Source organism: Panthera pardus, unplaced genomic scaffold, assembly GCF_024362965.1.
Source record: "Panthera pardus isolate Hobbes unplaced genomic scaffold, ASM2436296v1 HiC_scaffold_13, whole genome shotgun sequence".
Classification (NCBI taxonomy): domain Eukaryota; kingdom Metazoa; phylum Chordata; class Mammalia; order Carnivora; family Felidae; genus Panthera; species Panthera pardus.
The window spans coordinates 134,057,969-134,085,100 of record NW_026526688.1 but is presented as its reverse complement, the minus strand read 5'-3'; the positions used below and the strand labels follow the sequence as shown (position 1 = coordinate 134,085,100).

The following is a 27,132-nucleotide window of genomic DNA, read 5'->3' as shown; positions in this document are numbered from 1 at the left end:
TCAAAAGACAACAACTAGAAGTATAAGAAAATTAAGGTATTAAAATAATAAAAGTTTACATTGAAATACATTTTATGTTTAAATAAAGTTAATAAGACTTTAAATAAACTTTATTCTAAGTAAAACTTTACATTATATTCAACTTTATGTTTAAATGTATCATTTTATAAATCATTCTCATCAGGGAGATTTTTTTAATTATTCTAAAAACAAGTCACAAACTCATCAATCCCATGCTGTGGATTTCAGATAGGAAAGGAAAAAAACTTGTGGAACCAACACACCTTTCAGATTCAGGGTTTTTTTGTTTTTGTTTTTGTTGTTTTTAATGTTTTTATTTTTGAGAGAGACAGAGACAGAGAGAGAGGGAGGGGCAGAGAAAGAGGGAGACACAGAATACCAAACAGGGTCCAGGCTCTGAGCTTTCAGCACAGAGCCCAACGAGGGGCTCGAACAAACGAACTGCGAGATCATGACCTGAGCCAAAGTTAACGCTTAATCAACTGAGCCACCCAGGAGCCCCCAGATTCAGGTTTTTAAAAAAGTATTCTCAGTAATCTCAGCTCTCTATAATGGAAAAAGGAAAGAACTTCACCCATCAAATTACATAGAATTTTAGAAAACATCCCAGTCCACCTTTGTATGAAGGTACTGCTCATGGTTTGACACAGCATAGTTCCAGTGTGGCATTTGTGACGTTTTTTCTGTGCCCTAAATTCCCACAGAGAAATAGGCCAGTTCAGCCTGTAACTTTCCACTAAATATTTCAGAAAGGCACCTTAATAATCTGAAGGTTATAGCAGGGATGGTAGTCAGCTGACCTTCTAAACAAAAGCCTTGGGTTGAAATTAAACCTGATTTGAAGTTACAAGGAAAAGTAATTTTAGGGAAACTTCCCCAAGGCAATCTTTGCCATCTGTAATTTTAGAGAAATAAATGGAAAGAAGTGAGCAAACGGAATGAAATGTACTAAAAGATGGTTGCCATTTGTCCTGGGTGAGAGCACTCCATTTGTGTCCGGTTAAAATTTCTAACGTATTTGTTCCCAAGCATCCCAATTGGGATGTAATAGCATCCAATTTAATGTTATTGACTAGTGGGTATTGGTAGTCAACTAATCACTGTATAGCTGCAGCAATTTCAAGAAAGCAAAAAATTCTACAATTCATCAACAAGGATTATTTTATGAATTATTTAGGCCATATCTGCCTTCTCCAAAACAAACAAACAATGGTTTTCAAATTTGTTGCTGTCATGAAGAATCCCTCTCTGCTCTACCTCCATATCTAGTCATATCCATGACTTTTTTCTTATCCCACGTCTGTCATCTAAGATCCCCAACTTTTTCTCTCTTCACCTTTGCAGCCAAACTGCTGGATGGCATCATTTACTCTTGCTATCTTCATTTCCTCAATCTTCCCATAGGCCCTCAACTTACTGAGACCTGTCTTCTTGGACTACCACAAATAGCAAACAAGTTCTCATTACTGGCAAATGTCATTAAACCTAATGAGAAACTTTGGGCCCTGATTTTGGCTTCTAGGCAGCGACACTGCTGGTTACTCCCTCCCTTCCCAGAATTTCTAGACAGCACATGCCCATAGTTTTCAGAAGAATGTGGAGAAAGAGCCCACAAATTCTGAAGCCAGACTGCCTAGATTTAAATCAGTTCTGCCATATACTGGCTGTGTGATGCTCTGTAAACCACTTAACCTCTCTGGGACTCATATATTTTTACTCTGTAGAATCAAGGATAACAGTAGCACCTCTTGAGAGGGTTAAATTGATTTAAAATGTGTAAAAGCACATAAAACAGCGCTGGGCATGCAGTAAGTGTCATATACATTTTAGCTTTTGTCATTTTTATTACTACTATCCTCCTACTTCTCTGTCGGTATTCATCAAGGCTTTTCCCTAGATTTTCTCTTCTCTCAAGCTATGGTGTCCTGCTTGTCGATGAGGCCTAAACATAATCCCCAGCCCACACCTATCTCTTAAACTTTAAACACAACATGCAACTGCCTACTGGGTACCTCAAGTTCCACATGACCACAGCTGAATTCATCTTCCTTCCCAAGCCTATTCCTCCTCCAGTGTTCTTTTCCTGTAAAATTGCAGCCACCACCCACATAAGCCAGCTTCAGGAATCGTGCCTGACTCTCTCATTCCCCTCATCTTCCAAATGCTACAGATTCTACTTACTGCCTAAATATCCCTCAAACACATCGCCTTCTCTTCTAACTCTGCAGAGCTAGTCCAGTCCACCTCTATATCTCTCCTGGACGCTGGCAACAGCCTCTCTTTCTCTTCACCTTCATTAGTAGCCTTCTCTAAACACTTTCCACACAGCAAAGACAGCATTCTCCTACAACTCAAATCTGATCAGGTCTCCAACCCTTTGTTTAAAACACTTCCATATCATGGGACACCTGGATGGCTCAGTTGGTTGAGCATACAACTCTTGATTTCATCTCAGGTCATGATCCCAGGGTCGTGGGATCAAGCCCTATGTCAGGCTCTGTGTGGAGTATGGACCCTGCTTAAGATTCCCTCTCTCTCCTTCTCTCTCTCTCTCTCCCCCTCTCTCAAATAAATAAATAAATAAATAAATAAATAAATAAATAAATAAACTCTTCCATACCATAATGAATATGGCATACAAAACTCTTCATAATGTAACTGGCCCCTGCCTACTTCTTAAGCATCATTTACTATCCTTCTTTCTCTCACATAACTTTCAAATCTCTGTCACCTCGACACTGACACAAATGCTGTCTCCTCAGTCTGGAAGTTTCTCCCACTCCACCAACCTCCCTCCTCCATCTGGCTAATTCCTACCTATTTTTACTCAAAAAAGGTTTTCCCTGTCATCTAAACTATGTTCAGTAGCCTTGTCATATGTTCACAAAAAATACTATAGCCCAGTTGATAATAATATCATATTTTGCTCAAATATTTGAAGTCACCATACAAATTTTATTATTACAAAAAACTGTGATACATGCTATGAAGGAAAATGTGCTTCCCTCACCAAGCTATAATCCTATGAGGCTAAGACATTTTCTGAGATCATTGTCTAGAATAATAGGCATAGATATATAGATAGATTCTCTCTGTGTGTGTGTATATAAATATATATATTTATATATTTATATTTATATATTTATATTATATGTATATTACATATATATTCTCCATATATATATATGTATATATGTATATATATACACACTCCATGTATATATGGAGTATATATACATTTCTCCACATATATATGGAGTATATATATATTTCTCTATATATTTATATGAAAATATATATATATATCCATAGAGAAAGAAGAATATCATCAAGGTCAACAGGATGAAGTAGGAGGGAAAAAAGTAGAAAAGGAGAAAGCCTAATTTCTTACCAGCACTTACCTGTTAAATTCTCTCAGTGCCTTGACTGTCAACACCCATCTCCATACTCTATACCTTCAATGTCATCTCCATAGCTTGATGAATTGAAAGATAATTCATAAAATGTCTAGGATAACTCTTGATATATTTTTTAATTTAATCAAAAGATATAAATAATTTGTTGTATGTGTTACACTGTGCTAGGTGTTGAACTGTGTTCAAATTAAAAGGCCACAAAGCCCAGGGCACCTGGGTGGCTTGGTGGGTTAAGCGTCCAACTTCAGCTCTGGTCATAATCTCACGGTTCATGAGTTCAAGCCCTGTATCGGGCTCTGTGCTGACAGCTCAGAACCTGGAGCCTGCTTCAGATTCTGTGTCTCCCTCTCTCTCTCTCTCTCTCTCTCTCTCTGCCCCTCTCCTGCTTATGCTCTGTCTCTCTCTGTCTTTCAAAAATAAATAAATTATCTATTATATTCATTATAGTAACCCCACAGCTAAAACAGGACCTGGCACATAGTAGTATTCAATAAATATTTATTGAATGAATAAATGAAATGAAATCAAATCAAATCAAATTAAAAATTTTTTAAAAATAAAATAAAATAAATAAAAGGCCACAAAACCCTCAGAAGGTATAAGTGAATGCCATTTATACCAAATATGTACAAGACATTGGTATATAAAAACTATGTGAAAAACGATTTTCAAAAATTAAAAATCCATAATAATCCTGCCTTAGAATGTAACATAATAAAGGACAACCAGATAATGTGCTACAGATATAAATGACAGGCTAAAAATAAGTTGATTTGGGGCATCTAGCAGGATCAGTCGGTGGAACATGTGACTTTTGATCTCGGGTTGTAAGTTTGAGCCTCACATTGGGTGTAGAGATTACTAAAAAAATTTTTTTTAATCTTTAAAGAAGTAAATAAATACATAAAATAAATAAAAATAAGTAGCTTTTTAAAGCTTTTTTGCTTTTATCTCCTTATTTTCTTTCTCACCCTCTCCTTCTATTTCTCACTCTCTCTGTGCAATGGATCATATGATAAATTACTCATATATAGTATATATGAGTGTCAGGGGGCAGAGATGCCACCCTGAATTAGAAACAAGTCAAGATAAACTAAGCTAAAATCAAAAACTTTTCTAACATTAAAAGAAAAGTGTAACTTGTGTTGAAATCAGTATAAGATCAAATAACAAATGAAAGAACATGGAAATGTCATATAATAACCTTTAAAAAACAACCAGAATCTGATGTTAGTTTTGTAAATTAATAGCAGATAGTGTCTAAGTAAAGGAAGAATCAATTTTATGGAAGAGAGAAATAATATAAAAAGTTTTAAATTGTTTTCTTTTAAATTAGAGATATATTGGGGCACCTGGGTGGCTCAGTCGGTTAAGCATCTGACTTCAGCTCAGGTCATGATCTCGCAGTCTGTGAGTTCGAGCCCCGTGTCGGGCTCTGTGCTGACAGCTCAGAGCCTGGAGCCTGTTTCAGATTCTGTGTCTCCCTCTCTCTCTGCCCCTCCCCCACTCACACTCTGTCTCTCTCTCCTTCAAAAATAAATAAACATTAAAATTTTTTTTTTAATTAGAGATAGATTTATTTAGGGAAAGCTAAACCATCTTAACTCTTTGAGAATTTGTCTTAAGCAAAATTTGTCCTAAGCAAAACTCTTTGAAAATTTGTCGTAAGCAAAACTTAAGATTGACAAACCTACTTTCTCCTGTAAGTGATTCTTGAGACCTGTTTAGAGGTTCTATCAAGCAATTAGGGGTACTGATGGACCCTTACATAGAGGGTCTTATCCAAGAAGATAAAACTTAGAGCATTTATCCAGGAAGTGCTTTTCACTTTTATGAAGTATACAGCTTGGAAGGGACAAAAATGGAATTACAAAAAGAGAGGAACACCAGGCTATGAGGACATATCAAACAAGGTCTTTGCTCGATGGCTTTCCAGGGAGGCCTTCCCCAGTTACCACAGCAAAAATCGTAACCTACACCATACTTCCTAATCCACTCCCCTGCTTTAATATTCTCCTGACCATTCCACCATCTAATTTACAACATATTTTATTTATTCATCTGACTTATTGTCTGTCTTTTGCAACCAGAAAGAGCTCTTGAAGTCAGGAATGATTTTTTTTTTATCTATTATATTCATTATAGTAACCCCACAGCTAAAACAGGACCTGACACATAGTAGTATTCAATAAATATTTATTGAATGAATAAATGAAATCAAATATCCTTGAAATCAGTGTGGTAACTGACAGTACATCCAGATTACCTTTATTCCCACATGGTAAATTCCAAGTAGCTAGAAGTCTTGTCATAGATTAAATTTAGAAACAGTTTCTGCACTAGGCTGACAGTCACTTTGATCACCTAACAAAGGCAAATCATATCTGAATCACCTCAGATGGACTCTTCAGACACTTCTCAAGGTCTCTATCCACACTTACATCAGTGGACATCCAGAAGAAGGTGTGTAATAAGCCTCTTTGTGTTTTAGAGTCATAAGGAAGAAACTGCCTCACACCAGAGAGAGAATGGGAAAATGGAAAGTGACAAGAACCCTGGGTCCTTAAGGTAGTGGACATCTGCACCCAACATGAACAGATAATCTAGACCAAGCTTGCAACCCAGGGACAGAGAAAGACTACAGCAGATAGTCATTGTACCAGTGCCTAGATCAAGAGCTGCCAATTAATTCACCACTGCTAGTCTACACTAGAAAATCTTGCTCTTTAATTCTGTGTCACCCTGTGAATCAGTATCTGGGATCCAAGCCCTGATGCTGGGGATGGGCTGAGCCTATTGGATATCATCTGGAATCCTTTCCCTGGCCCTCAGGTCCCCACTGATATGCCCAAATATTCCAACACTATCAGGCTGGTCATTTTACCCTTATCACATATGTGTTTCCAATATCTATTTGCCTTTTTCCAACAGTCCAATTGCTCAGATTCTAATTTCCTCCAATCCAATCCATGCTTTAACAAATAGTGCAATATTTCCTCTTCTCCTTGCTTTCCTTGACTAATTCCATACTTTTTTTTTCTTCTCAGGATGCGCATGGAAATTATTTTTTTAATGTTATATTTGCAGGGAAAATGAGAATGTGAAAAGCATGTCCATATGCATTATCTCACTTGTATAAAGACCAGAGTACTATTTTGTAGACTCATTTTTTTCTTGCATTTCCCAGCCCTCTGCCTTTTCCACAGTTCACTTTGCCCAATCCTAGTAGAGGTCACAGGCTAATAAGAATGAAAATGAAATTAATTAATTTTATTTTATTGAAAAGTACCCCTGGTATTTGCTATAATAGCCACTAAGTTTCTTTTGTTATTTCAATAACAAAACTGTTTGATAATGATCTAAAGCAAATCAATATTTTTTAAAGATTTTAGTGTTATAACAATAACAAAACTGAACTCTCTGCTCTAGCCAAACGCTGTATTAAAATCTTTTACATTTAATTAGCTCAAAAACTATGGAGTATGTACTACATGCCCATTTTATAAAAAGAAACTAAGTCTATTTATTTATTTATTTATTTATTTATTTATTTATATTTTAGAGAGAAAGAGAAAGTCTGGTGGGGGGGAGGTGGGGAGAGGGAGAGGGAGAGGGAGAGGGAGAGGGAGAGGGAGAGGGAGAGGGAGAGGGAGAGGGAGAGGGAGAGAAACTGTGTGTCTTAAGCAGGCTCCAAGCTCAGCACAGAGCTCAACACGGGGTTCCATCCCATGAGCCTGGGATCACAACCTGAGCCAAAATCAAGAGTCCTACTGCTCAAGCGACTGAGCCACCCAGGTGCCCCTATAAAAAGAAACTAAGTCTTAAAAGCATTAATGAATTGCCCAATGTCAGACTGGAAATGTGAATCCCCATCTGTGTGGCCTGAGGGAGGAAGTCCTTCAGGGCCCCCACCCTGCCATCGGGGACTATTCTACCATCCTATCACACAGGGTGTAACAGGGGAGCTGCAGTACAAGACAACATCATCCCAACTATCACCAGGGACATGCGGAGTATAAATCCCACCAAAATAAGATTTCAAAAACTAAAAATAAAGAAATAACAGATACGTGCAATTGTTTGGGGCCTCGGAGTCATGCAGTGACTGAGGCAAGCAGCCAGAAAAAGGGAAGACGTTGAAACTGAATAAAACCAGAAGTCTTCATGTGAACCTTGCTCTTATAGCATCCCCACGACAGTAAGATATTACCTTGGGCGAGAAGGATCAGAGACTTCACTTCCAGACACAACGACAGAGACATCAGGTTCCCCTCTCAAAACACTGCTTCACATTGTTTTCTTCTTTAGTGCTACTTACTAATCTTTTTTTTAACCAGGTTGATGTCACCATATGAATAGATTTAGGGTTTACAAGAGGGCAAGACACAGTAACAACCTCAATCATTAGCCTGAGAGTCTAATTTTATTCTCCAGACATTTCATTCAACTGTTTTATCTTCATAAGAGGCAATAAAGTTCAATGCATAAATGCACAGATTGTGCTCTACCACCTACTAACTGTAAGAGCTTGAACATGTTCTTAACCTCTCTATGCCTCAATTTGCCTCATCTGTAAAATGGGTATAATAATAGTACCTACCTCATTGTGAGTATTGTGAAGAATAAATGAGATAATACATGTAATATACTTGGGATACTGCCTGGCTCAGAGTAAGTCCTCTGTAAATATTTATTATCATAATTACTAGATAATGCATGTGTCATAAGGATTAAAAAAATAATAGCTAATAGTCAATGAAAGTTATACTAAGTGATTTCCATTTATTCCTCACATAAACCCTGTGAAGTAGATATCATCATTGTCCAAATTAAAATGAAACAGAGGCTCAGAGAGGTTATAAAAAGAGTCCAAAATTACCCAAGTAGTAAGTGATACAGAATCAAGCTTTTAACCATCATGCTGTTTCAGGTGGGTAATAATATTTGCTAATAGGTACTGAAATTTTGTTCTGTGCCAGGCATTGTTCTAATAACTTCCTATCTCTTACATCTTATATCTCTTGTGAAAATTAATTTAAATTCTCAGAACTACATTTTGAGACAGATGATCGTGTCGTTCCCATTTTACAGATAAGAAAACAGAAACCAGGCATTAGGTAACATGGCCAATATCACACAACTAACAGATGGCTAAAGTAAGTGTACCCCATTATTCCAAAAGATAGGTAAAGTCAAGGTGCTAAACTGAAATCTCAGTCACCTAATACCAGATTACGTATCATAATTTTCAAAAAGGAAACTCCCTCCTGGTATATTCATCTAAATTAAACAATTTCTACAATTTCTAAACAAATACTCAATACTGGAATAGTAAAAGATAAAACTGACTAAATGCTAATTTATTCTGATTTGCCTTACTACTCAGTCATTTTTCCTCCTCTGATAGCAGCTATTTTCAATAGTCATTTTCATTCTGCCCACTACAGTTTGAATAGATTGACTGTTAACAAATACGAATCAACTTTTGATAGGAAGCAAGACCACTGACTTCATTTGGTTCCTGTCTCATAGAAGTTAGAGACAATGTGGAGAGAAATGGTGGTGAATATTCAAGTACTTACATAAATTAAAAAATGAGCCTTGGTTTGGTGAGCAGAGCACAGGTTTGGTGGTGGCCCCAACCACGCACTATACATCGGGGGGCGTGATGTATGTTCCAAACAGATCTCAATGGATCCGAGCTAATATGGGAAGGTGCCTTTAGAGGCATGATCAATATCAAGGACAGAAACAGACTGTTAGAGATCTTGAGAACAGATTGAACAAAATACTAGAGTAAAAAGGAAGATGGCAAGAGAATTCTGTCTACAGAAACATTGTGTGGGAGGATAGCAGTGTGCCATGGGAAATAATACCAGTCAGATGGTTAGAACAAGTCATTGGATCCCTTACATTCACAGCAGAATTAAATACTTGATTTGCTGGGTAAAACAAAGCCCAGGAGGGAGATAAGATATAGATACAGATATAGATATATATATAAAATTAGTAAAATTTAAAATTTGGGGAATTCTTCAAAATGTTATTCTAGGTAAAGAAAAGGTGGATGATTAATTGTGTGGTCACAAATTAATTATTGGAAGACAAATAATGAATTTAAAAAGTATGGAAAAAGATCCTGATTAGAAAAAAAAACCGATATGTTGATGACAATGGTAATAAATTTGGTCAAAAACAACAACACCGTGCAGTTACTGAGCACTTAAGGCTATGTGCTTTGCATTCATTACTTTCACAATAGCCATATGAGATTAGCACCATTATTAGTACCATTTTCCAGGTAAAGAAACTGAATCTTAAGAGATCATGTGATTTAGCCAGGATTTCATATGAAGTAATAGAATTTGGGTTTGAACCCAAGCATTCTATCTCTGGAGCATACCATATAGTTATGTGTTAAATTAATGGAAGGAGCCACAATTAACAAAAGCACAGATGCAAGTACTGACACATCAAATGTAGTCCCACTTCCATTTGCATAGAATGCAAAAGTCAGGATAATGAGGCCCCTGATAGTGATGGAAAACCTGACCAGAATAGAGTGATGAAAATAATGAGATACAATGAAATCTGAATACTATTAAAATGGCTTTCTACTAACCAGGAAAATAGTTTACAACAAGCAAAATTCATAACAAACAAAATAGAATGGACTTCATGCCTGGCTTCATCTTCTCACTTTAGAATTGACAGAGAACAAGTTTGCTACGTAGGCATTTTGTGGTAATGACTTTACTATTATTAACAGTGACAATAGTTCCAGGCAGTATTTCATATTTACATAGCAGCCTTCAACATAGGAGCAAAAGCACCTGGCAAACATTCTCATTTTTATTATTGATGGCTTAGATGAACAGCGCTTTTCTGTCAAAACAGCTCATTTATCCTTACATCCTTACAGGGACTCTTGTGACACAAATAGGCAAGCAATCCATTTCTACATTTTACAAATGGAAAAACCAAAGCCCAAGGACCTGTGTAAAACTGCTTATTAATACTGTGACTGGACTTATAATGAACTCATAAATAATCCAGGATTTTCCTTCCTTACTGACTGAAACACTACCTCTTTTACAACTTCTTACTCCAAATTCCCTGAAACCTGGAAGCCTTCCTATATACTAGATCCCTTTCCACTGGTCTGGTTCTTACTGTCTTCTTCAAACTGGATTATCATTTCCTTCTTTCCTGTAAGTGCTCATCCTGCCTCCATTCTCGCTCCTCTCCAAACCACTCTCAACATTGCTGCTAAGATCATTTTCTTAAGCCTGCTCGGAAAACAGAATTGCTCTTCATTGTCTATAGAAACAGACCCAAACTCCTTCATAGATCATTCACAATCTCCCTCAGTCTGGCTCCAATCTATTTTCTCTACCATATCTCTGACTGCCATGTTCTCCATCCCTAAGTCACAACCTAAACTTCCGAACCCCAAACCCACTCTTATCCTTGCTTATTCTGTTTCTCCTACTAGAAGTGACCTTTCCAACTCCAACACTGACTACCAAATTATCTTTACAACTCCACTCCAATGCCCTCTCCTCCATGAATCCCTTCTAATACCTCAGTTGAAAATACCTACTCCCTCCAACTCCACAACACGCATTTAACATTGTGGCACTCACCATATTCTCCCCAGATTTATAATGACTTATGAAAGTACATAGCAGTCTTAGCAGAATGTTTTATCATTGAAATTTCCAGAAAGTCAACTATGTGTCAGGCCCTGTGACAGCTAGTGAGTAAAAAAGATAAATTGATCTCTCTGCCTTCATCGAGGTTACAGTCTTATAGTCTTTCTCAACTAGAGTTCCTCCTCTGAATAACCAAGCATACTATTTTCTGTTTTTCTAAGGCTGGTACACAATTAGTACCATTCTAGATGCATAAAAGAGATATTAATTCATTACACACAACAGATACTTTTTAGAAGTGGTTTTCAAAGTATAGTACACAAGACCCCTTGAGTATCTCCAAGACCTCCTTTAGGCAGAGGGGGAGATCCCTGAGGTCAAAACTAATTCCAAATAATTATAAGAAATATTTTGCTGCCTTCACTCGCATTTACTCTCAGATGTACAGTAGAGTCTTCAAGAGGCTGCATGATGTGTTATATAACAACAGATGGAAGCTATAAGTATATAAGAGAATTCAGCCATCTTCTTTTAAACTAATCATAAAACAGATAAGCAAAAATATAAAACAATGCCACTTTGTAACTACTATTTCTGCTTTGTAAAAAATAATTTTCATAAAAAGATATATACTTTATGTTAACATGCAATGGGTTTACTGTTGCTAATTCATAAATGAATTACACAAATATTTTAAATTTATATCTTAATTTCTAATATGGTTTATACCAATGGATATAACCCACATAAACAAAAGCTCATGGTTAACCATTTTTAAGAGCGTAAAAGGATCATGAGACCACAAAGTCTGAGAACTGCTGCTTTAGAACACTGGTACTCATGTCTTTCTGCAGAATCCCAATAGAGTAGTTGACTTTGTAATTGTACTATTCCCTGAACTCAGGATGTATTAAAGCAACTATCCTATGTGTGAGATTCATCTATTTACAAGTGTTTTCCCTTTCTCTCCCCATCCCAAGGCCCCAGATTTGGTAATGAGCTGCTTAAGGGCAGGGACTAAATAGAATTTATCTTTATTGCTGCTGCACCTAGCATAGAGGAGACAGCCAGTAAATATTTGAGGGAGAAGGAGGGAAGGAGGGAAGGAGGGAAGGAGGGAAAGAGGGAAGGAAGGAAGGAAGGAAGGAAGGAAGGAAGGAAGGAAGGAAGGAAGGGAAGGAGGAAGAAAGGAAGGAAGGGAGGATCAAAGGAAGGAATGAAGGAAGGAAAAGGAACGAAGGGAGGAAGGGAAGGAGGAAATAAGTGTATCTTATTCATTCTTCAAAGATTCTACCACAGTAATCTGTCCATTGAAAATATCTGTTAACCCTCATGTAAATCTGTTGTATTGATATGATAGCTTAGGTAATCAAGATGCCAATAGTTTCACCTGATATGTTGGCAAATCCCAGTACAGCTTGGAAACCATGATTTTTAAAGGCAAATTTTAATAGATCCCTCTCATAGGTAAATCAATGAGCAAACATTTGTGCACACTAGCCCTTTAATAGCAGCAGATAATTTTAATATAAAGAATGATACAAATCTGGAAAGTAGATGCAGTCAGTTTGGTTGCCTGTGCATAAACTATCTCCCTCATGGATAATGATGTCTTAATAATCAGAAGTGACTTCCTATAACTCAAATATCTTATCTTTTGATTTAGAGTGATGATATGAAGCTAAAGATAACTAAAGGGGGTCAGGTAAAGCAAAATTGAGCATTGGTAAGTCTGTCTTCAAGACTCTTGTAAGCCTCCATCTGGCCTATTCTTCCCTTCCAGCTGTCCATGAAGCTGCTTTCCCTTCTCATGAAGTACCTTCATTGGCCAAGGTGACCCTCACCAAGGTAGTCCACTTGGTCCTGGCCTTTTGAGTATCATCTCATGCTTTAATTAAAAGGAACGAACAATTTACCTCACAAAATTTCTATTTTAATAGAAACAGTCTTCAACCAAAGAAGTAAGTGAGAATTTCACACATTATATCAGGTTCAGAAGCAGAAAACTAGAGGGTGTTTTGGCTCCTTAAATTATAACACAGAGCCAGACATCTGTACTCAGGACCAAGACTAACAAGAAGTGAAACATAACAGATATGATTGCCTGTGACAGTCCACGTTGCTGACCTGGACCCTGGTTGGCAAGAGGACAGTCAACAGACATATGACATGATGTATTTGGCTTAAACTCATAAAAGACAAAAAATAGTTTAACTTGTTTCCTACCCACTATTTCACACAGGTTTTGCCTAACATGTTTTATTCAATCTTTTAGAGGGGAGTAAGGGAGTAGAATATCTTTAAATCTTATTAAATTAAATTTCAAAAAAGAATTATTTTGATTCTTAAGACTTATAAATGATTTTCTAAAGACAATATCATCAAAGTTATCCACTCTCAAATTTAAAGGTGCTTAAAAGTGGGCCTTAGGGGACCAAAAAAAAAAGTGGGACTTAAGGATCTAAAGAACAAACAAACCACCTAGAATTTCCAAAAGTACAACTAGAAAGAAAACTGTGAGATATCCAGCATGTATAATTTCTGATATCTGCACTATAAATAATAGATTATCACATGTAATGAATGCTGCTACACTATGGACTAAATTTTCCAACAGGCCCTAATCTGAACACGTTTTTTTGTTTTTGTTTTTATTTTCTTTATTTTTTTTTTTAACATTTATTTATTATTGAGAGAGACAGAGTGTGAGCGGGGAAGGGGCAGAGAAAGGAGGAGACACAGAATCCGAAGCAGGCTCCAAGCTCCAAGCTGTTAGCACAGAGACCAACACGGGGCTCGAACTCACAAACCACAAGATCATGACCTGAGCCAAAGTCAGACACCTAACTGACTGAGCCACCCAGGTGCCCCTGAAAACATTTTTTGTGTTAACCAAATTTTCATTAAGATCTCATACTTTCATTTTAATAGTAGTTCCTCTAATAGTGGTTATTCGAATACACAGAATTATCTACGAAGAATCTGAGACATGCTAAAATTTAAGCTAACTTACTCTTCAAATAAACTCCAGTAAAATGCCAACTTATAAAGACCACCTTATTATTTTCCTAGTAGGACATCAAATTACTTGGGACCTCTCAAACAGTGACAGTCCCAAATCCATCTTCCCAGGAGATACAGCCTGAGGTTCCACCAATTGGTGAAAAGCCTTTAAACTTTTATACAATATGAGGGCTAGTTACGCTGTTTTTACTAGGGTGAACTATACTCCTGAGGACTTGGTTTCCCATCTTGGTAGCTTGTAGCCATTGAAAAACAAGACAAAATGGCACCATAATGACAAATTTCTGAATATCCTCTTAATTCATCTCATATGTAAGGCATTTGGTTCCACAAACCCGTTACACTCATTTCTATCTCTTTTTACTTTGATTATGTTATCATTTCTTAGAATTCCTGTTAGCACACTTACTTGGAATTTAAACCACATCAATGTTTTAAAGCTCCACTGAGTCCAACTTTCATCTTTAATATTGAGAAGGATTCAACACAGTGATAAAAAAGGAAGTGCTCCCCAGTTGGACTCCCTGGGCTCTACCAACACTAGCTGCATGATCTAGGGCAAGTTACTAAATCTCCCATGCTTCAGTTTCATCATTTATAAAATGGAAATGCTCAGTAGGATTCCTGTGAGGATTAAATGAATTAGTGCATGCAAAGTGCTTTGCACGGTGAGTGGCACAAGTAATCACTCAATAAATGTTATCCACTATTCTAATCATGTATTATAACCCTCTTCCTTCCAGCACTACTCTGAACAATTATAGACTCATAATTCACAAGAACCCTAGACCTTAGAAGTCACTGAGTTCAATCTCTCACATCAAGTAGTATCATCTCTAACATGTTCGTCGTATTTGGTCAAACATGAAGATGGTTAAATGCAGTGCTGGAAAATTCACTATTCTTCTAAAAGCATGGACTTACAAATAATTCTAACCATCAGAAAGGTCTCTTATGTATGGTGCCTATTCTCCACTCACTGGCCTCTTATTTCTGTCTTCTATACAGCTTCAAACAAACCTGCAGCCTCTATCCACTTTCCACAGTACTCTGAACAATCTCTGATTAGTTAAGTAGAATACTTTGTTTAGGAAAGTAAAACAAATTTTAGCAAAATTTACTCAACAAAAACAACAACAATAAAACTATACTGTAATTATATAAAAAATTAAAGTAATCTTTGCTTCTGAGGGATTTGGCCAACAATATTCACATTTATCACATAATCTACTTAAATAAGATTGTAGACTGTCAGGCTGCTTTCCAGATTGTATCCAGAGATATTAAAAAAAATTTTTTTAGTCTACCTTTTTCTCTATGAAGTTCCTTTGGCTTTATGCCTTTTCTCCTTATGATTCTCTTTCGTACTTCTATTTCTATCTTTCTATGTATCTATCTCCTGCTCTGTTTTCTTTCTTTCATCAAACAATCATTCAACAAACATTTGTTCAGTATTACCAAGTATTAGGCACTGTGCTAGGCATGGAAAACCAAAAGATAATTAGATCTGGGTCAAATTACTCACAAGCTAAGGCACAGACACAGACACATAAATAGTAAAACATGCTACTATTTATGTAATACAATGAGATAGATATACCTAGTCTACTTTGAGAACACCAGGAAGGCATTCCCAATGGAAGGAGTCAGGGAAGGTTTCTGGTAACACCTGAGAAGTCTAGAGTGAGTCTCCGCAGTACTTCCAAGACTTGAAATCATGTGAGAATCTTGTTTGAAAGATTCTGAGCCAGGGTATCTGGATGGGACGTGAGATATGGCTTTTCTACCAAGCCCCAGATGATGCCCATGATGCTCACGCTGCTGGTCCCCAGACCATTCTTTCAATTGCAAATGCCTTAAAAGTTGGCTAATGACTAAGTAAAGATTGGGTGGGATGAATATAGGCAGAATAGACAGTATGAAGTAAATCACAGAGGTAAGAAACATTTGAGTGTGTGTGATGAGAATGAAGCACATTAGTGTCCCCAGGCAATTCGAAAGATCACCAGTTACTAAAATGGGGGTGAATGGGAGTATGGTATATGTTAAGGAAAAGTGAACTTATTACATAGCCAATGGAGCGTATCAAAGGTAAGCAGAGCAGTTACATGGTAACAATAGCAAATCAGATCTGGTGGCTCCATTGGTAGAATCATGGGCAGGCAAATAGAATTCTAGACTACATTAAATAAACCACCTAACAACGATGATGAGGCAACTGACTTAAAAAACAAACAAAAACAAAAACAAAAACGTTTAGCAGGGGCTCCTGGTGGCTGAGTCAGTTAAGCGTCCGACTTCAGCTCAGGTCATGATCTCACAGTTCATGGGTTCAAGCCCCGTGTCAGGCCCTGTGATGACAGCTCAGAGCCTGGAGCCTGCTTCAGATTCTTTGTCTCCCTCTCTGTCTGCCTCTGTCCTGCTTGCATTCTGTGTCTCTCAAAAATAGATAAAAGTTAAAAACAATTTTTTAAATGTTTAGCAGATAAAGTAAGTTGATTGCATTTTCAAGTAATTTAAAAATCAGGCAAGTTGTTACTCCTTTGCATTCTTTGCCAGCCTGATATCTAGTCTTTATCTGACACTTCATAACATGTGATCTTGAACAAGCCACTTAAGCTCTTTTTGCACCAGGTTCCACATTTTAAAACAGTGAAGAGTTGAATGAACACGGTGGTCTCTCTACCCTAAATTTGATGGTCCCATGAACTAAATTCATTTCTTTTTTTTTTTTAATATTTACTTATTTTGAGAGAGAGAGCAGGGGAGGGGTAGAGAGAGAAGCAGAGGCAGAGCACAGAGCTCCACGCGGGGCTTGATCTAGGGAACCATGAGATCATGTCCTGAGCTGAAATCAAGAGTTGAACACTTAACTGGCTGAGCCACCCAGGTACCCAGAACTAAATTCATCTCTTATTGAATCATGGAATCATAATTCTTTACACCTAATCACAACACCTGGAATATAAATATACACTGTATGACTAATGTTGACTATACCTAACCAACAAGTAACAAGACTTTATATATTCTGCCTCTTCTTTACCCACAACATTCAGTACTGAGTCCAGTTGCTTTGTACTTACATTTTACTGGTGATTCTTTGGTTTATGTTCCTATGATTTTTTAACTGGATTCCTTCAATAGACCACATTAGGTGTTCTCTCTGACTCAGTCTATCTTCTTCCAAAGGCTATCCAAGAAATTGAAGAACTCTGGGGTCCGAAAGCCCCCAAATGCTAAATCTGTCTCTTAGCTGTATGACTGTTAGCAAGTTATTTAACATCTCTAAACCTGAGTTCCCTTATCTGTAAATCATAAGGATGATATGAAGATTAAATGCCTTGCAAAGTGCTTAGCACAAGCAATTACACAGTAAGAACACAATAAATGCTAGTTATTATTTTGAAAGACAAATCTCATAAACACTTGAGTAGGTACTTCACAAAAGAAAATCAAATGACCAATAAAAAATGAAAAGATGTTCTTCCTCATTAGTAATCAGCAAAAAGCCAATTAATACTTCCATGAGTACAATTATGTATCCACCTGATTAGTGAAACTTAAGAACTTATAAATGAAATGTTGGTGAGAATAGAGAACTTCCCTTGCTGATGGGAGTGTAAACTGATATAACCGATATGGGGACAATATTCTAGCATTATTTGGAAAACCTGAATGTGCACATACCCCCAAATTCAGTAGTTCCTTTCCTGAAGAAGATTTTACACATGTATACTAGAATCTATGAGTAACTATATATATAACTATATATAACTAATAACTTTATTACAAATATATTATTTATAATAAATATATTTAATAAATATATTTAATAAATATATTTATATATATATAAATAAAGGTTATGCACATAAATTAGCATAAGTAATACAGAAACAATCCAAATATTCACCAACAGTAAAATGGATAAGTAAATTTGGTATATTCATGGAGTAGAATACTACATAATTAAATGAATAAACTACATACATTAATGTAGAAGAATCTTATAATGTTCAGCAAAATCAGTTGATTAAGAATATATATACATACATATATATATGTATATATATAGTATGACTGTAAGATGGAAAACCTACAAAGAAAAGCAAAGGAACAAGGAACAAATGTGATAAGAGGCAAAATAGTGATTAGTGGTCACCTTTAGTGGAGAAGAAAAAGCATGTGATCTTAAAGGAACACATAGGTACTTACTAAGAGTCTATTCCTTAATATGAATGGTGGTTATATGAGGTTTGCTTTATAATTATTCCTTAAACTATATTTGTTTTATACACGTTTCTGTGTCTATGATATATTTCACAATTAAAAAATAAACCTGATCGTGTCATTCTCCTACTTAGAATATTTTAAAAGCTCTTCATATTGGCATAAAGTCCAAATTTTTTAGCTTTATTTAAGAGATCCTTCATGATATGTCTCCGGTACCCCTCTTCAGTTTCATTTCTACACCCCCATTTATGCCCTAGCACAGTAAATGGCACAGTGTGCTCCCAAAAAATCATACTCTGTTAAACCTTTGGGCCCTTGAAAAGTATTCCCACTGTTCCCTTCCACTGATTATTTCTCATTGTCCTTAACATTCAGCTAAAATATCACTCCCTTCAGGAAGCCTTGACAAATTCCCAACCCATCTTTATTAGAGTCTCTGGGGCACTTCCTTTAGCACCGCATGTCTACCCATTTAACCGCCCAGTGTGTAAGTACCACACTCTTTGAACACTATCTCCCCCCAATTAATGGCACATTTTAGCGTAAGCACCACACTCTGTAGACTGAAAGCTTCTTTAAGGCAGGTACTATCTCTTTCATCTATCCCAAGAGTCAAGGATAATGTCTACATCACAGATTCTCAATAAACGTTTGCTTAATGAGTAAATGTTTAAGACGGGGCAATATATGTTTTCTACATCACTGGGAGTGACACATAATGCAAAACGTTAAGTTCAACCATATAAAGTTGCCCTTCCTTTAGACCCTATATGGTTCATTATTGGCAATTACATACTATTCTCCTTAATAACAAACACTCATTTAGTACATGGTGATTAAGCACAGCATAGCGATGGCTATTATATCTACTTTCTCGATATAACTGTAAGCAGACTGTAATGAAAATCATGATGTGAAAGAAGTACAGGGTTAATTTCATCAGTCTTCTGTAGTTATGGCTTATGCATTAATTCACAAGAAAGCCCACCTACCCAGAGTTACATAAGCCACTAAGCAAACGAAAGAGATATATTGATCACCAGTTCAAAACAGCTTCTTTTGGAATCTTGCTGTCATACACTATTTCTCAAAGTTATTTGACAGAGTATAACTGCTTCATCTCTGCTGGAGTCTATTGATTATTGACTTTGATGACTATAAAGCATCAAGTATTTTATAAAAAATATTCTGCCTGTGTGTGCTGATATTTTTATAAGATAATAAGTTTTAAAAATTATTCCAACTAGCAGAGAAACTGGATCTACTTTTTAAAATATATTTATTTATTTTGGGGAAAGCGCAAGTTGGAGATGGGCAGAGAGAGGGGAACAGAAGAGTTGAAGTTGGCTTTGCGCTGACAGGGTTGACAGCAGCGAGCCCAGTATGGGGCTCAAACTCTCAAACCACGAGATTATGACCTCAGTTGAAGTTGGACACTCAACAGACTGAGCCACCCAGGTGCCCCAAAACTGGATCTACTTTTAATGTTGCTGTATTAGGCACAAGGATCTGTAGGGTAAATGTCTATGAATTGCATTTTATAAAACTGTGATATGATTTCTCTCCCCTTATTTGCAAGGATCTAAATGCTATGTTAATATATATATATATTATATACATTCTTATATATATTCCTATATGTTGACATAAGAGTGAGTGAGTGTGTGTGTGTGTGTGTGTGTGTGTGTGTGCATTCCTGAAAGGTATTGAGCATTACAGGTTCTTTTCACAGAGAACCAATTCTTTTACCTACAGGGTAAATTGGTAAAATGTGGAATTATGTTGCAAATAATAAAAACCACTGAAAAATAATGTCACTCGACTGTTAACTCAGCAACATGAAATTGTTCACTGCAGCCATCTTACACAGACTGGTATCGTCCAGGGCAGTAGCACCCTCCTGTACCTGGTGTGACACAATTTACCCATGTACCCCAAGACTTCATGCTACTCTATGTGGCAGTAATAGCACTGCACCATCAATCAAACATTCTGTCCTGTTTATTTTCATTTCTTTACTTCACATTATTTGGAGCAGTATTTCTTCAGATCCATACACTAAATCACATGCAATATTTACATGAGTTATAAAGATCATATGTTTTCTGCTGTGGAATATTTTTAAATTTGCAACTCACCACTGCTTGTATGGTTTCTCATCTATAGGAAATGGTTCTAATTCAACAGCTTCTTGCATGAGTTGCCATAATGAAGATCTGAGATGGTCCTGCCTTTGGTGTTCCTCACGCTAGCCTAAAATCAAAGCAAAAACACAGAATGAGTTTGATTTGAACACTTAAATGGGAATTTCATCTGCATTAGGAAATCAAAAGACTGACAAAGATAATTGAAAATGAGTGATGGCACACAGGAGGAGGGAATAAAACATCCCAGGCTGGTTTACTCTATTCAAATTTATCACAAGCACAAGAACTTTGGGGTTACCAATACCAGAGTAGCTGGATATTTTAAAATCTTGACATAAAATCTGACATGATATTTGGGTTTTGTTATATCAGTTTGGTTTTGAGATACAAGGCACCCTACTCAGCTTCTATGGAAACAGTTCCACCGTTGCATGTTTGCATATTCTGCTTTTCACATAAGATTTCATTGGAAAAATGGGTTACATGCTTACCGATAAAAGAAGAAGTTCAAAAACCTCTGAAGTATTTGAAATAGAATAAAACTAAACTGAAATTGGTCTGAAGCTGGAAACAGACCTGTATGTATGTTTTTCCTAATCTGATCTAGTTACAAAAATAGGTTTGTAACTTCAATCTGTTACTGTTACTTTTTGTGATTATAATGGACCAGATTCTCCAAGATTGTACCAATTTCCAATGTTCTACCCATTATCAAACCATGAGTTTTAATTTCTAGAACTTTTGAAAGTATGCTCACAATATCCAAATAAAACCATCCTCTCTGGCCCAACTAAGAGTCCCTTTCCTGGCCAGGTGCTTACAACTTACTGCTAAGAATTCCTTCCACACCACACTCTCCTGCTCTGTGAACATCCCAGTGTGACCTCCAATGTCACCTACCACCATTTCAGAGGACAGGAATTTATTTTTCCTCTGAATTCCTATTACATTTAGTGTCAAATCACTAATAGGAGCCCTTGATCATATACCACCATCCTTGTTATTTAACCTCATCTCCCTAAATGATTATATGCTCCCAAATGGCTCCAAACTCTTCCTTCCATTGCACTTAGCAGAGAACACTGTACACAGGAGACATTCATCCAAGGACTATTTATTGAGCCCCAACAATGTGCCAAACAGACACAGTCAGTACTTGGTGGAGATTATACTTTAGTATAATCTGTTTACACAGGAAACAGGAATATGTAATTACTAGATAGTGTGATAACTGCAATGACAGAGGAAGTACAGACACTGAAGAAACCTTGCCCAATAAATGGGCCTAAGAGCTTTACTTCACTACCAATGCTCACATCCTACTTCCAGTGTATGAGAAGAGGACAATTACTTGAAGAAACCCATTTTCAGGAAGCACATGGAGAACCCAGGCAGGTTAACATCCAGAAACTAGGAGCAGTTTTACTTCTATGAAGAGAAGTCACTAAGATGAATTTCTAGTACTTTAAATCACTGCTGGGTGGTGGGGGTTTTTCCCTGCATTCTAACACACACACACACACACACACACACACACACACACACACACAATGTAGCAAAAATCCTGTTTATTACTGAGCAGGTTACTCTGCAAATTCCTAATTGGCCTGTAGGGGAATTTCACTTACACCTGCACACTGTATGAGATTTCAGAGCAACTGTGGGTTAAGAATGTTTCTAAGGAACCTAGAGTCATCTCTTTTTCCATTCAAATCTTTACTTTCCACTCCTAAGAACATTAGCTTTATAAACCTATGGCTTTCACATCTCAGAGATAAGAACAGTGAGAAAGGTCATAGTGGCTTATTATGGACCTAAAGCATCAATTCACCTAGAAAATTCTTTATCAAAAATAAGTATAAATTTGTAGCACTTTTCAAGCCAAAATGTTTCTTTTTATTTAAGGATTTTTAATATCACCTGAGTTCTCCATTTGGAGTTTCTACCAAGATTCACAATAAGACATGGGGGAAAGGGTAGGATAGTACCCTAAAACATATGGATTTTTCACTCTCCCCCACCCTTTGCCTTGATTTTCTCATAAGGATAAAATGTACTCAAACTGAAAAATCTTTAGTCAAAACCTTACAACTTTGCCATGAAAACATGTACGGAGAGATAAATTTCTGAAAATCCAAGCTACAATTCTAAATTACATTTTCTCTTTCAAAGAGAAATAATCAATGTACAGCATGATCTTTTCTCTAATCAGCAGCAGTGTCTCATATCATACTCATATAATGCAATAAATATATTTAATATACTAAAGGGATAAATGGGTCTTGTTCTCCTTTCCCAATAAGCATTCCCCCAGTAGTCCATAGGCCCAACTTTATCTAAATCTTCGGTCTTCAGAAGGAGGTGTAAGAGATGCATGTGTGGTAAGAAAGAAATAGTCTGCAGCAAATACAGCATTGTATTCCTTTCTGTCATTACTGGACACTTTATGGTTCTTTTTGCCCAAGTGTTGCAGCGTCCAACCAAAAGCTTAAAGGAGACTACAAGAGGAGATAGTAGGCACAATGGAGAAAGAATTTTAAGTGTCAATTTGTTTACTTCTTATTCTGATCGAAGGAAGACTTGCTTTGAGACCCATTATTCTCATAAGCAAGTAAGCAATCATTTGATTTGAACCCACCAATTTCATGCAAAGTCTTTTGAGCTCCAAATGTGACCTGAAGTCACAACTAGAGCAGGAAGAGAGAATATTTGCCCCCATGTTTCACAAACAAGAAAGACCCTAGTTTGTCTTTATTTTTTATCATCAGTATTAAAAGACTTTTTCCCTAAGATTACATCCAAAGAAATATATTCATTTACATAAAGCCACAATAAAACTAAACAACAACAACAACAACAACAAAACAAAAAAAGACCTTTAAATATGGGACGCTTTACCTTTAAACATGGGAGGCTTTTTCATATTATTTTGGCTAGGCAGATACCTTTCGCTTATGATATTCTTATAAGATATACTAACAAGGGAAATCCTATGAATTTCCTGTAATTTAAAAACGTACATTTATTTTATAGCATCCACAACCAAGTCTCAGTTCATTCTAACCTTGAAAATCATTGACCACGTACTATGAAACCATTAAATACTAATAGCTGCAGACATACCAGACAATGACAGCAAAACACACTCGGTCCCTCTGGGATCTGTTCATAAACATCCCCTTCCAGCATGACAAACACACTCCTCCCAACAGCAGATGCTGTTCTGGGGCAAGCAAGCAGGAAGCTGGAGGCAGCTGATTTCTCCACTCTACATATGATTTCTCACTGCCTCATCATCAAAAAAAATTTTTTTACCAAAACTGCGAAGATTTTGTAATGCCAGGAGCCCATCAAATTAAAGATATTTTGCAACAACAGGAGAGAGTGATGTGCAAATGAGGAAGCATGAAGACTCTTTAATATCTAAGGTCATGCCACCTTTGTCATCTGATTTGCTGTTCCGTTGTGGGGAAGAGAAAATCATTTGCTCTGTGTAATAAAATAAGCTAACCTGGTACTTCATGTCAATTAAGAGTGAGATCGAGGCAGAAAAGGAATACGTACCAAAAGCAGCAAAACTGCTCATCCAAACTGTCCTGCCCCTAAATCCAAAGGTTCTGAAGTAGAGTCTGAAGCTTCTGAGCTCATGCATGAGCATCACTATCTATATTCGCAGCATATATGCTCACCTAAGGTAGAAAATGTACAGAAGCCACTCTGAGAGAAGTGGTCATTCCTGCAACCATTTTTAATACGGTGATCAGCATTCTGTGAGATCTTCCTGGGTCTGGCAAGTAGCAGACTAGGGATGCAACGAGGAAATTGGACCTTGGGCTGGCAATGCTGAGTGCACTTATTTTCCTGCAATCTGAACTGTGGCCTGTCCCATGACTTAGCCTGCCTCTTTCCGGTTCGTTCATAAAAGTTATCATCAACACACCAGAAGCATGCAGTGCTGCTGTAAAGACACTGTCAGGCTCTGCAGCAAAGACAGCCCATGTAAACAACCTTGTGATTCCTTCAGAGCCTACTGCCATGGGATAAGCCATTCTTTTTCGGTAGCTAAATTGCAGTACCTGGGAAGTTATGTGTTAGGAGGTAAAAGCAGAGCCAGCCTCTAGATTTCAATGTACAGGGGAAAAATGCATATACAGTTTTTCTTAAGATATCTTTAACCTTGATTCACTTGAAGATTTTCCAATAAATCATGTTTATTTTGCTGCAGGCACAAATACATAAATTCTGATGAGTATATTGCCATGCTCATTTCTGATTTTTTCCCAAAAGAGCTCTGACATTTCTAGGGGACACAGTATCCCAGCACAGAATATGGGAACCCTGCCATTAAAAAAAAATGCTGCCTGCTGTGATAGGAGATCACTTTCTTAAAGGGACCCCTTACCTTTGCGACTGCAGTGCCAATGTTTTCTCTAATCTCTATCCTGACCCCTGTCCTGTGTTCCTCTTCCCAGCCCAAATTCAGCCTAGAATGTCTCTGCAAGAGTAATGCCATTAGTTTTGCAACTAAAATATATAAATACTATTCCCTACTAAAAATATGTAAATATGTTCCAAAATATTCATTTAAATTATACCTCTCAGGAAGTAAACATAAATGTATACTTAAAGACATGATTTTTTGATGTTTTATGGAACCCAGAGCATTTCTCAGATATAGGACTGAGGTCAGCACTTCTAACAAGCACAGCTGTTCTCTCTCTCTCCGTCTCTCTCCCCACCTCTCCTTTTCTCTCTCTCCCTCCTTCCCCCTCTTCCCCCCCCCCTCCCCGGCTGTTTTTCTTCTCTTCCTTTCTGTAGCTCTGCATTGGTCTAAAAACCCCTGGTCACAATAAGAAAGCTCCCTCCCACCCCCTGCCAACCCTCACTCCAAACAGAAAGGTTTCCACACGCCCAAGTCTGGGGAGAGATGCTCCACACACAAGGAAAGGCTGGTAGCTTCTTGCCTTAGAGGTACTTCACTTCATTAACCTGCTTTCCACCCCATCTCTCCCACTTCTCCCATGCTTGCTCTCCCGCCCCACCAGGAGCAATCAATAGGCATCACCCCACCCTCCAAAAAACAGGTTAGAACCCAGAATGAGCAAAGAGCACCTACCATTCCGTGCTTGAGAACTACGATCCTGATCCAGCAGTGTTTGCCCCAGAAATCCTCCCTACTTGTTTTTCATTAACCACATTCCAAATTGTAATAAGGAATAGATTCTTTGGAGGTGGGGAAATTGTTTAAAATTAGTGATGGACAGGTGATTTCCAAGAAAACCCAATCTTAAACTCACTCAAGCCCCTAGGTATTGAGGGGTGAGGAGAAAAAAGGAAAATTGTAAAAATGAAAAAAGAAAAGAAAAAGGTAAGCATATAACAAGCGCCACCCACCCCCATAAAAAAAAAAGAAGAAGAAGAAGAAGAAGGGGAGGTTTTTTGGAAAAAAAAAAAAAAAAGAAGAGTGGCTTGCTGAATCACCCTCTTTCACTGCCTGGAAACCATTGTGCAGCGCGATGCTGCCTGTACCATTGTGGAACCTACCAGAGGAGACGGACAGAGGGCTTGGGGAATGGGGTTGCTATGGCAACCGAAAGGAGCACACATGACGTCAAAGCCCAGAGAGGTCTAGGGAGGGGTAAGAGGGGGAAAGGGAAAGAGGAAAAAAGTCTATCTATGTGCGGCTACAGCCACTGTGTTTTCCGGTGAAATGAGGACCAGGCAAAATGGAAAGGAGTAGGGTTCCGTGGCAGCCACTATCAGGAACTACGACATCAGCAGCCAGGCTGCACAACCCACAGAAACAATCCGCTCCAAGCAGTGCTGGCCGTGTCCACAGCAGCACTGAGGAACAAACACCGGCAGACCAAAACAACATACGAAATACGGTCAATCTCTGCTTTTCAACTAGCTCAGCTCTTTGCAAACAGCAGAAAGTGAGACTTGGAGTCTTTCTAAATGTCAAAACAAACAAGGATGCTAATAACCTCAGAGGAGAAGTGAGCATTGGAGTCCCAGCTGGATTCCAGAGGTCATTTGCACAGCACTATTATTACTCTTCTGTGTTTCCTTGTTTTTTATAAAAATCATAAATAAATGCCCACTACACCCAATTCAACAAACTGACTCTTAGATTGCAATTAGAATGTAGAAAAAAAAAATACAGTTGATTTAACAAACCAGGGGTTCTTTTTTTAATTGCAGATAATTCTCTGGAAAACCAACAACAATTACATGATTACGATATGTGGCAAATATGTCTATTTTATTTAAGTAATTTTCCCTGCCTCTGACTGTTAGAGTCTCCATACAGTTTTTTTTTATTTTTAAGTCTCCATACAGTTTTAACATCTACAAATAGTGTGTTTTTAGAATGAGGGGAGTTAACTATTTGCACTATTTTTAAAAAGTATCAAAATTTTTAACCGTTTGAAAATATATTCTTTATATAATTTTCATATTATATAAATATAAATATATATAATATGTATATATATAAATATATAAATATATATATAAATATATAATATATATAATATATATAAATATATAATATATAATATATATAAATATTATATAAATAAATAAAATTCATATTATATAAATAATAATTCACATTTGGCCAAATAGCCA

General features: G+C 37.1%; 1 protein-coding gene across 4 annotated transcripts in view; it reads right to left on the bottom strand.

Moving 5' to 3' along the window:
- MAPK10 (mitogen-activated protein kinase 10) overlaps positions 1-25,920 on the bottom strand; it is a 310,548-nt gene extending 284,628 nt beyond the window's left edge. For 3 of the 4 annotated variants that reach the window (XM_019465215.2, XM_019465205.2, XM_019465224.2), the window contains exons 1-2: positions 25,616-25,916; positions 20,491-20,605 (exon numbers count right to left, since the gene is read on the bottom strand). The gene's annotated coding sequence lies outside the window, so the exon portion shown is untranslated. Of the gene's footprint in view, positions 1-20,490; positions 20,606-25,615 lie in introns of all 4 variants that reach the window. The other variant, XM_019465201.2, reaches the window with a different exon arrangement.
- Between the last annotated feature and the right edge of the window lie 1,212 nt (positions 25,921-27,132).